Raw genomic sequence first — 13,377 nt, forward strand, 5'->3', positions numbered from 1 at the left:
GACAAAGAACTTCTTGAAATTGTGGATTCTTTTCAAGAATGGCGTCATTATCTAGAAGGCGCTTCCAGTCCAGTCACCGTGTATACAGATCACAAGAACCTCGAATATTTTATGTCAACACGTGTATTAAATCGTCGCCAAGCTCGTTGGAGTATGTCTTTATCAAGATTCGAGTTCATCATCACTTATCAGCCAGAAAAATAACAAGGTTTATCCGATGCCTTGTCTAGACGTTCTTATCTTGCACCAAAAGAAGTATATGCAACTTTTGAGCAACAAAAAATAGTTTTCTTGAAGCTGGAGCAATTTCATCTTCGAGCAATAAAATCAACATTGACTGTTGATTTAACTTTTTTTAAGCAAGTCCAGTTAAGTATGTCTTTACACCCTCTTGTTCATGATATCAAGAATAATTCTTCTAAATCTCATGATTCCTTTAAATTTGAATTCAAGAACAACCTACTCTATTTTGAAGGACGCCTATATGTTCCAGAAGGAGAAGCACGTTTACGTGTTCTTCAAGCTCGTGACGACTACCCAGCAACGGGACATTTTGGATAAAATAAGACTTTAGAGCTGATATCTAGGGATTTTTGGTGGCCTCAAATGTGGAAGGCAGTTAAAGATTTTGTACAATCATGTGATATTTGCTCAAGATCAAAAACTCCTCGTCATCGACCTTTTGGACTTCTTCAGCCATTACCCATTCCAGAACAACCATGGTCTTCTGTTTCTATAGACTTCATCACTGATCTTCCAATATCAGATTCTTATGACTCTATATTTGTGATAGTAGATCGTTTTACCAAGATGGCACATTTTGTACCATATACAAAATCTATCACAGGTGAAGAAACAACTAAGCTCTTTCTTGACAATATCTATCGCTATCATGGATTACCCAAGGATATTATATCAGATAGGGGAATTCAATTTGTATCAAGATTTTGGCGAACTCTTTTCAAGATTCTTAAAGTGGATATAAAACTATCTTTGGCATTCCATCCTCAAACTGATGGACAAACGAAGCGTGTTAATCAAGTTTTGGAGTAATATTTAAGATGTACCATTAACTACCAACAAGATGATTAGACAACTCTTTTGTCATTGGCAGAGTTTGCTTACAATAATATGGTACATTCTTCTACAAAACAAACACCTTTCTTTGCTAATTATGGTAATCATCCATGACTTGATACTTTTGACTTTTTAAAAGTTGATAATCCTGCTGCGAAAGATTTGGCAATTCATTTATCAGAGCTACATGCAACGATGAAGGCGCAGTTAAAAGAGGCTCAAGAACAACAAAAGGTCAATGCAGATGTCTATCAAAAGAAACAACCAACATTCGTCTTGGGTAATAAGGTATGGCTACTTCGTCGCAATATCAAGACCACTCGTCCTTGTGACAAGTTGGACTATCGAAGGCTGGGACCATTTTCTATTTCTACACAAATCAATCCAATTGCATATCATTTACATCTACCGGAGTCAATGAAAATCCATCCAGTATTCCACGTGTCTCTTCTTGAATCATACAAGACAGTGGACATACCAAAAAGACGACAAGCTCCACCTCCTCCTATAGAAGTGGACAATAATAAAGAGTTTGAAGTAGAAGAAGTCTTAGATTCAAGGCGACGCCAAAATAAATTAGAATATCTTATCCATTGGCGCGGATATGGTATTAGTGAACGCACATGGGAGCCAATAAAAAATCTTGCAAATGCAGCAAAGGCGGTGGAGGCTTTTCATCGACGACATCCATCAAAATCAAGATAAAAACCTTCTTTATAAAAGAAACAACATCTAAGCAAGATAACATTCTACTTTCAATTCTTGTTCGTAGCTTCGTTGTAGTAGTGACGCTCAGGAGATGGAGAACCAACAACCAGTGGATTCAACTCAAGAGCCTTCATTTGCTGACCTGTAGGATGAGGCATTACAATTGTCACAACCTTCAAGACGACGCAATCGAGATGAAGATCTTCAAGAACGACATATTTTTCCTTGAATAGATGGCGAGATACAACGCGTTTGGTATTACAATTTGGGAAGGGACTCCCGATGTTTGGTGATTGTGCTAGAGGTAGCAACAACTTCTAATGGTGTTCCAAATATTCTATTCGAAGGAAGTTACGAAGGCCTCAACAATGATCAAATAACTGGATGGTCTTTCCGCCCTGATATGGGACACTACCGATGGTTGAGAGGCCCTATCAATCATCTTCGAAGAGAACAAAGATCAGAGTATGTGGTGAATACAATTCGTCGCATCATAGATTTTCTCAACATATGATGACCGCTCCTCACGGAACTCGTCCCTAGAAGAGGGGGTAATGTCACGGACATAATCATGTATCACGGACATAATCATGTAAGCTAGTAATTACATATATAAATAGGTAGAAGTAAGTAAAAGTATGTAAAAGTAAATTAATTCTATAGTATTTAATATGAAAGCTTCCTAGAAGCTTTATAGACGTTGCTTTGACTTCATAGGTGTCTTTAATTGACTTTTTGGATTAGAAACATGGTCAACAAGTTGGCCATTTGCCACACATGTTGTTAGCTTGAAGATCAAGCTAACTATGTGGCCCACACGTAGAAGAACTTGCCTTGTAAGTCAAGGCATGTGTCCTACAAAGTCAACACATATTGGAGGTCCTATAGAACGTCGCCACATAGCCCCTAGTTAGATAGTATATATAGAGACAAGAGTGAAGGCTTCTTTACTCTTGTCAACTCCTTTCTTGCTTCTAGTCTAGTTTCAAGGGTCTCTAGTTTTCTTGTCTTTTGGCAATAGCCATTCCAGTTTCTCTTTCAATATATATACTTGTTTATATATATTTTGTTACCTCTCTTTGAGTGAAGGCTCACTTGTTTGAATTGCTTTTTCATCGAGTTCTTGCCCTTGACAATACTACTCATCCTTGTGATAAATTAGATTATCGTAGGCTGTAATCTTTTTCTATTTGTGAACAAATCAATCTTATTGCCTATCGATTACATCTATCGGAGTCTATGAAGATCTACCATGTATTTCACATGTCTCTTTTGGAGCCGTATAAGATAGCGAATATCTGGAGAAGAAGACAAATGCCACCTCTTCCTATAGAAGTGGATAATAACTAAGAATTTGAGATAGAAGAAGTCTTAGACTCAAGATGGTGCCAAAATAGGTTGGAATATCTTGTTCATTGGCACAGATATGATATTAGTGAACGTACATGGGAGCCATCAAAGAATCTTGTAAATGCGGCAAAAAAAGTTGAAGTCTTTCATCAACGACATCCATCAAAATCAAGATGAAGAATAACAAATCTTTGCTATAAAAGAAACACTATAGATGGTTGAGAGGACCTATCAACCATTTTCGAAGAGAGCAAAGATCGAAGTATGTAGCAAATACAATTTGTCGAATTTTGGACTTCCTCAACATAAAAAGACCACTCCTTGTAGAACTTGTCTCTAGAAGAGGAGGTAATATCATGGACATATATATTTATCTCAATAGTTACTTATATAATTAAGTAGAAGTAGGTAAATATAGAATAATTTCATAAAGTCTTTTAGAAAAGCTTCCTAAAAGCTTCATAGACGTAGTTTTGACTTTAGATGTATTTGTAGGTTAGAAACTTAGCCAAAAAACTAACCATATATTGGTAGCTTGTCAAAAAAGTTATCTCTATATAGTAGCTTGTGGAACAAGTCAACTATGTGGTGCATACATAGATAACTTGCCTTGCAAGTTAAGACATGTGGCTAGCAAATTCAACACAGGTTGGAGGTTCTATAGGACATCTCCATACATCTCTTAGTTAGATAGTACATATGGAGGAAAGAGTGAAGCCTTCTTCATTCTTATCAATGCCTTTCTAATCTTAGTCTTATTTCAAGACTTTTTAGTCTTCTTATTTTTAGCAATAGCCATTTTAGTTAATATTATATCACCTTTTGAATGACTTTCTAGTTCTCTTTAGTGATAGAAGGGTGTATTGAGGATTCTCTTTCTTTGATATTCATGTCCTTGACATCTAACCAGTCATGTTTTGAGCTCTATTGACCAATATGCTAAGGAGTATCCTCCAATCAATACAAAGTACCTCAAGGAATTTAGCAACTATGTTGAATATGACTTTATATGTATACTATTCAAAAATTAACAATACATACTTATGTATGATGGCAATTATACATTTTTGTTTAACATATATATAAAAATATATATCAAAATGTGATGTACTTTGGTAGGTTGAAAATTCAAGCACCAACAAGAATATTTATGTATTATATAATAGTTTGAATAACTATTAAAAATTGACAATGTAAGTCACCATGACAAAGATGTTCATATTGTCACAAGTACAAAAATGCAATGATGGAGCAAAAAAGACATTGTACATCTTACCAATAATATTTGCCATCATGCCAAATAATACTTTATATGCAACATATGGAATTGTGAGGTTGAATAGTTGTGACTTGGTCTTTTGGATTGTGATAGTATAAGAATATAATGCATTGTCTTTATTGTGTGTTGACTTACTATGCTTAAAAAATGACATCACTTTCTCCTTCATCTTTACAAAAATTATATGATGATTGTTGATTATAATAGTACATTTGGCTACACTATCAAACGCAACCTGATTTTCAATATGTTCTAGATCATTTTCATTGTCATTACATTTGTTTCTTACTGATCGTAGCATGCTACAAATAATAACTTTGACAATGGTATTAATAACATCAAATATAGTTTTATATTAGCCTAAAGCTTTAGCTACAAAGTGAGACTACATTGAGTTGTAAAACAAGATGGTGACATCATTGAAGAAAGTAACATGCTTTGCTTTTGATTGGAGCTGCACATAATCTTAGAATTTTAGAGTGTATTGCTTTCTTTATATACAAGTTGATGTTGTTGTATCAAAATGGACTGCTCCAATCTTGTATATTGGTCATAATCTTACACTTTGCTCCAATATTTTCTTTACAATCAAACACAATATAAAAGTGATACTATACCTCATTGACAACCAAAGTAATGACACAACAAGAAATAATTTTTAAATCATACTTTACATTATTAGCCTTGATGTAGTTCAATCTATGCTTATTCTTACACATTGAAATTAAAGGCCTAAATATTGTGTAGTAATATAATTATATGGTAAAAGAAGAAAGGAAATATTATATCATAAAGGACCTTAAATGAAAATACTTTACTAAATTCTCTTAGAAATATAGATAATAGATAAGAAGTAGCAAAAATTAATAAATGCTAATGCTACCTTCTTAAAGAGAGACTTCTTTTTACTTTGTAGGAACTTATGTAAGCCAAATCAAAATAAATAAATAAAATAATTAATATAAGTATTTAAAAAAAAAATTAAGAATAGAATTTAGTAAAAATTGCTTCAAAATATAAAGAATTGATACTGAGAGAGGATTGGTTGTGAACTAAGGTCAAAATCAACCTTAAGGTATTAAACTGTGCATCTACAAGGACTCAAGGATTCTTTAGTTGATTAAAGAGTGGATTTTGAAAGAAGAGTTGTGAAAGGATTTTTGAGAGTTCAATTCATATAATTTGAAGGTATATTGAGGTTTTAAAGTCTTTTTGTCAAGGACATAAACTAAAAGAAGATGCATAAACTTGAAAAATTTGTGTCAAAAGAAAAGCGACAAAAATAAAAATAAAAAATTATGTATATTAAAAAGAAACTAAATTGACTATTGCCAAAAGACAAAGAAACTAGAAACTCTTGAAACTAGACTAGAAATAAGAAAAGAGTTGACAAGAGTGAAGAAGGCTTTATTCTTGCATCTATATATACTATCTATCTAGGATTTATGTAGTGATGTTCTATAGGACCTCCAAAAACGTGTTGACTTTGCATGACACTTATCTTGACTTACAAGGTAAGTTTTCTCTATAAGCACCACATAATTAGCTTATTTTGTAAGCTACTAACATAAGTAGCATACGTGTAGCTTGTTGATCAAGTTTCCAACCTATCAATCAACTATAAACATATGAAAAGTCAAATCAATGTCTACATAGCTTCTAAAAAGATTTTCTAGAAGATATTGTGAAATTAATATACTTTTATTTACTTCTATTTATTCATATTACCTAGATAGTAATTATAGTAAATATATATCTGTGATATTATCCCCCCTTCTAAAGACAAGTTCTACAAGGAGTAGTGATCATATATTGAAGACGTCTAGAATATGGCAAATTATATTTGCCACGTACTTTGATCTTTATTTTCTTTGAAGGTAGTTGATAGGTCTTTTCATCCATTGGTAATGTTTTATTTTAGTACAAGAAGACCACCTTGTGATTTAATTATTATTGAAATCTTTGTAACTTCCTTCAAATAAAATATTTATAACACCATCAAGAGTTGTGCCTACTTTCAATAAAATCACCAAACATCAAGAGTCTTTTTCCAAGTCATGATACTAAACGCGTTGTATCTTGCCTTTTATTCAAAGAAAAATATGTCATTCTTGAAGATTTTGGTCCGTATTACATCTTCTTGAAGGCTATGATAATTATAATATCTCATCAAATAAATCAACAAATGATGGCTCTTGAGTTGAATCCGTTGGTTGTTAGTTCTCCATCTTTTCAACACCACAATTATATAGAAACTACAAACTAGGATAGAAGGTAAAATACAATCTTTCTTGAATTATATTTCTTTTATAGGAAAGGTTTTCTATCTTTCATTTTGATTTTGATAGATGTTGTTGATGAAAAGCTTTGACCCTCTTTGCTCCATTTATAAAAAATTTATTGGCTCCCATGTGTATTCACTAATATCATATCTGTCCTAATAGACAAAATATTCTAATTTATTTTGGTACAACCTTAAGTCTAGAATTTCTTCCACTTCAAATTCTTCATTATTTTCCTCTTCTATAAGATGAAGTGGAACTTGTCTTCTTTTTGGTATGTTCATAGTCTTATATGATTCAAAAAGAGACACATGAAAGATAAGATGGATTTTCATTGATTCTAATAGATGTAATCAATAAGCAATTGAATTAATTTGTCTACAAATAGAAAAAGGTCCAAGCTTACAATAGTCCAACTTATTACAAGGACGAGGAATCTTAATATCACGATGAAGTAATCATACCTTGTCAACTAGAATAAATTGTGGTTGTTCCTTTCAATAGGCATCTGTATTGATCTTTTGTCATTCTTAAACATTCTTTAATTGTGCCTTCATCATTATATGTAGCTTTGACAAACTATTTACAAAATCTTTTACTATAGGATTATTAACTTTTGAAAAGTCAAAAGTATCAAGTCATAGATGATATCCATAATTGGCAAAAAAAGGTATTTATTGTGTTGAAGAATATATTATATTATTATAAGAAAACTCTACCAATTTCAAGAAGATTGTCCAATTGTCTTATTGATAATTGATGGTAGATCTTAAGTATTACTCTAAAACTTAGTTTATGTGCTCTATTTGTCCATCAATTTCAAGATAAAAGATTGAAGAAAGCTTTACATCCATCTTTAGAATCTTAAAAAGAGTTCTTCTAAATCTTGATACAAATTGAGTCTCTTTATTTTATATAATATCTTTCGACAATCCATGATACCAATGGATATTATGAAGGAAAAATTTAGTAGTTTCTTCACTTGTGATAAATTTTGTACATGGTACAAAATGTGCCATTTTGATAAAAACAATCTACTATCATAAATATATAATTACACAAAACTGAGATTGAAAGATCCGTAATAAAATCTATAGAAACAAAAGACTATAATTGTTTTAGAATAGGTGATGGGTGAGGAAGTCTATAAAATCAATGACAAGGAATTTTTGACCTTGACCAAATGTCATATGATTGAACAAAGTCTTTTACAGCCTTCTACACTTTTGGCCACTAAAAACCTTTGGATATTAGCTCCATAGTCTAATTGTATACAAAATGTCTTATTGTTGGAAAGTTGTGATATTCTTGAAGAATACATAAATGTGCTTCTCTTTCTAGAACATATAGGTACTCTTTGAAATAAAATAGGTTATTCTTAAATTCAAACTTGAAAGTATCAAAAGACTAACAAGAAATATTCTTAATATTGAGGATAAAAGGATCAGAAGATAAACCTGATTGAATTTGCTTGAAAAAAGTTGAATCAATAATCAATATTGATTTCACTGGTCAAAGATGAAATTATTTTGGCTTTAATAAAATTATCCTTTTTTGATGAAAAGTTACATTTTTTTCTTTTGGTATAAGATAAGGATGTTTAGAAAAAGCATTAGACAAACCTTATTTTTTTTTGGCCAATAAGTGATATTGAATTCGAATCTTGACAAAGACATGCTCCAACAAGCTTAGTATTGATTCAAATCACATATTAATATGAAATATTTGAGGTTCTTGTGATCCATATATACAATTATTGAATTGGAAGCGCCCTTTAGATAATAATGCTATTCTTGAAAAGAATCCACAATTACAAGAAGTTCTTTTTTGTGGATCTCATAATTAATCTTGGCTATTGAAAATTTCCTTGAATAGAAAGCTATTGAGTAGAGCTTGCTATCTTCTCTTATTTATGATAAAACAGCATCCATAAAAAAAATTTGATGTATCTATTTCTATAAAAAAAAAATACCTTTAAAATATCAACATGATATAAGATTGGTGCATAAATAAATACCGACTTCAAGACTTTAAAAGATGATTTAGTTTCTTTGTTCCAATCAAGTTTGTCTTTATATATAAGATGTATAAGAAGAGCTGCAAATTGAAAAAAATTCTTGATAAAGATCCAATAGTAATTAGCAAGGCCCAAAAAGTATTGCACATTTTTTATTATTCTTAGAATCTTCTAATCTATAATAGTTTGAATCTTCTTTGGATCTATCATAAGTCCTTTGTTGGAAATAATATATCCTACAAAGTCAACTTGAGTAGTGTAGTGTAAACAACCTTAATTTAAGCATATTTGAAAAACTAATCTATGCATTAAGGTGCCAAAATCCTAAAAAGTCTATTATAGACAAACTTATTCATAATGATACACATATAGATGTGACTATGTATGTAGATATATATATATAATATAGTATTTTTTTTTCTTTTTTTCTAAGTGAAGTTATTAGTAATTATGTTGCATCTTGGTTTTTGAATGGAATTTGTGATAAATCTACATCACCAACTTGTGGTGTAGTCTTAAATTTAGAAATATAAATGGAGAGAATTTTAATGAAGTAAAATCCAATAAACCTAATTAAGAAATATGCAATGCATTGGTTGATCAAAGATGTGCAAGTGGGGGTGATGACAAGTTGTGAAGATTTACATTGTTTGCGGTGTTCTTTTCTCTGAGTACTATGATGGTGATTGCCCGTTGTTATTGCAAGCGTGAGTTTGATTGTGACAATCTTTTGCTGCATACTTCAATGAGATTTCTTGATCGAGAGATATGTAGCTAACTTTCAATGGTGAGTGATCAGATCATCATGGTGATTTTATTGAACTTGGGTTAACAGGACTTGTTTGTAGGGGTTCGATGATTCTTCTGTTCTTGCAGTGGAAGTTATTCTTGTTACTCTTGTGATCGATATTTATATTTATTCGTCAAGTGGTTAATCGCCTAGGAGCAAGAATCAGGAACGAGCTTCTTCAGTCGATTGATGGTTATCAACATCCAACTTCAGCAGTGGATTTGGAGTCTTTCTGCGATGTCAATTCAAGTCCTGTTCCTGATGTAATGTTGGAACAATTAATTTGGCCAAAATTGAACTCTCATGCCTCACCGTCGTTGTTGTGGCATTTTCGGAGGATAAATAGGTTGTGGAAGTCTTTCGCTGCAAGAACGATTGAATGGCAGGCACTTGAGATCGTTCGGGTGGATCATCATAGCTATTTGATAACTGTTGCAGAAACCGATGTTGAAAGGAGATCACTTACCACTAGACTAGGATTCGGGAGACTTTAGACGTCCTAATGCTTTGATTAGCAAATTTGCCAATTGGTCATTTGAGGAAAGATAGACTAAGTTTACAATTCCAATGAGCACATTCTCTCGTCTGAAGTGTTGCCATACCTCCATATGCTTTGTGCAAGTATGACTCAGAGGATTTTATGCAGACTTCAGGGAACTTTGATTGTCGCAATACAGTGTAATGGATTAAGGTTTCTTACCTATGATATAATGAATTAAAGTTTGAAGCCATATTGATTCTTTAATACCTTTAGATGTAGCCTTGGTTTCTAGGTCTGTGGAGGAGGTAGCAACTGCAAATTGCTTCTTTGACGACCACGTGATTGGGCCAGCAGCAAATTTAAACACATATGCTGAGATGAATTTGCAATCATTGATGTTGTTTGCCCAATCTGCATCTGTGAAGCCTTCAATAGTTATGGTACTTCCTCGATGATAGGTAATTCCGAGGTCCAATGTGTCTTTCAAATAGCACAGGATGTGTTTTGCTGCATCCCAGTGAGGAACTCTTGGATTGTGCATATAGCGGCTGATGGTACAAACAACAAACATGATGTCAATTCGGGTGTTTAACAAGTAAATTAACTTACCAACAAGTCTGCAATAGGCCGCTTTATTGACAGCTTCAGCCCACTCTTCTTTGTTCAATTTGATGCCTTCGAGCATGGGCAATGAAGTACTATGGCATTTGTTCATGCCAATTTCATTGAGAATTGCCTCAATGTAGGTATGTTGATTGAAGAAAATTCCAATTTTGGTGCTGAGAAATGTGACTCCCAAGTAGAATTGCAGAGAACCAAAATTTGACATTTCAAACCGGTCGAGTAATTGTGTTTTCAACCAGTTCAATGTTGTGTTGTTATCTCTTGTTAGAAGGAGATCATCTACATGTAAGATGAGAAGAGCTACCCCCCCCCCCAACATCTCTGGTGTAGTATCGTGAGTAGTCGGCTTCTGTGCGTTGCATTTCGTGTGTTTGGGAAAAAGTCATCAATCGTTTTGAACCAAGCCCATGGGGCTTGTTTAAGGCCATATAGAAGTTTCAGTAGTTTACAAACCTTTTGTGTTCCATGCTATTTGAAACCCTCTCGAATGACCATGTGTATGAGTTTAGTGAGATCGCCATTTAAAGAACGCTGTCTTGACATTGAGATAAGAAATACTCCAATGGCTGCCAGCTGTCATAGAAAGAACAATTTGAATGGAGTTCCATTTGGCCCCTAGTGCAAAAAAATTGGAATAATCCAGTCCTGCCACTTGCTGGTATTCTCTGGAGATGAGCCTTGCTTTGAGCTTGGTTGATTGTTTAGTAGAGTTGATTTTTGTTTTATATACCGATTTAGCAGTAACTGGCTTAGCGCCAACAGAAACATCAAAGATTTCACAGGTTCTGTTTTTGAGAATGGATGCTTGTTCTTATTCCATCGTAAAGCGCCAACCTGAGTGTTGGATTGCTTCGGCGTATGTGAGGGTCCACAGATTCTGCAGCTAACACGTAGAAAGAGTCCACTTCCAAAAGGTTGAGATCCGACAAAGATTTTGCTAGATATGTGATGCTATTTCGTAATCGAGACGATAGTTGACGGTTTCGTGGTAGGAGCTCGCGAGTGTTAGCGATTTTGGCGGCAGTGTAGGAGATGGGTCTGGAAACGAGTCAATAGCCTCGGATGCTGGAGATGCAAGATCCATGTGACTGTTGTTTGACAATAATGGATCTACATCAGGGAGCGGGGTAACGTCATGGTGCAAGGGTAGTGGGGCATGTCCGAACTGTCCGCTGTTGAGCATGCTGTCCTCATCAAAGCGGACGTTGCGGATTATTTGGAGTTTTTGACGTTTGGAAATGTAGCATCTGTAGTCCTTGGTCTCTTTGTCGTAGCCGACTAAAATCTCCTCGATTGCTTTACTGTCCAGTTTGTCACGTTGTTCATTCTCAAGAAGGATATAAACCTTGCAGCCGTAAATAAAGAAAATTTCCGACGAAAATTTCCGACGAGGGTAAGGTGAAGTTTACGGACCAACAACTAGTAATGGCATGGTTTTGCCCTCCTGCGGTTCTGACATTTCCATTGCATTGTTTTAAGCTATTGAAAGAATCTCTATTTCCACTCATATGCCTTGTAGTGCCTGAGTCAAGGTAGCATCCAGAATCATGTCCCTGGATGTCCAAAGCAGAGTTGGCTGCTTCAAAAACATCCTCTTGATCAGAGAGATCCAAGTTTTCAGCAGGTGTAAGAACTGATGCAGGGAAGCTCCATGAACTCTCTTCTGGCACAAAGTTAGCAAATCTTTTGTTTCGATTATGTAATTTTTTACGCCTATCGGCTTCTAGCTTGCGTATGTCAGCAAGCCTCTCTTAACATATTCCCTTCCAATGTCCACATCGTCCACAATAGTTGCATGAATTTAAGCTAGGTGAGCTTGCTGTATTGTTTGGTAACCGTCCCAATATGCTCACTAAATTCTGAATGGGTTGAGATGGTCTATTAGTGCGAAAGTAAAGTGCTCAGTCGATCCATACTTTGTTTCTTACGCTTTTAACCTCATAGCGCGTCTACTTTCCTCTAGCATGAGATTTATTTGCAGTTCATTGAATTGTGGATACTTACCAACACTTGTATAATGTTGTAAGAAATGATCATAGCTATCTGGTATGCTCTTGATCACAATTTGAACAAGGTCAAAGTGTGCAACAGTGACGCCAATGGATGAGAGCCAGGATAGAATGCTCCTCAATTCGTTGAAATATTGCTCAAATTCAAATTCTTCAGTCATGGTGACAAGTGAAAGCTTGTTCTTCAAATGGTATTTCTTACTGTTTGTAATAATCTCATAGGTTGCTTTGAGAAACTCCTAGAGCCTTTCCGGATCGTGAAAGCTTGTTAGATTTCCCATCAGAACTGGTCAAATAGAAAAAATAAGGATGTTGAGCACTGCTTCCTTGTCCTCAAGGTCAGGTTCTTGTGATCTTTTGGTATTCTTCGATGGTTCCAAGATGCTCCATAGTTGCTCCTTTTCCACTGCGCGCGTCACATAATACTTCCACACATTATAGTTAGATGAGCCACAGAGCTTGATCTCATCGGGGACTAGGCTATTTTTGGTCATGTTAGAAGAGGATACACAGAAGATGCAAAACAATGTGGTTTGTAGAAATTCTAGAATAAGATGCTAGCACATACACACATGAGAGAATCGAGAGGAGGAGATCGTAGATTCGAGCTAGTCAAAGCTTCGAACTAGTAATGAGAGAGAGGAAGAGGTTGATATAGAACCTCTACATATTATATTGATAAGAGAAAAGCAAGAGAGATACAAAGGATAACAAGTTCACATCTTGTACATGAACAGGCTCTGGGTTGTGTGCTTATGTT

This window comes from Physcomitrium patens, chromosome 18, assembly GCF_059467195.1.
Source record: "Physcomitrium patens ecotype Gransden chromosome 18, ASM5946719v1, whole genome shotgun sequence".
NCBI classification, from domain to species: domain Eukaryota; kingdom Viridiplantae; phylum Streptophyta; class Bryopsida; order Funariales; family Funariaceae; genus Physcomitrium; species Physcomitrium patens.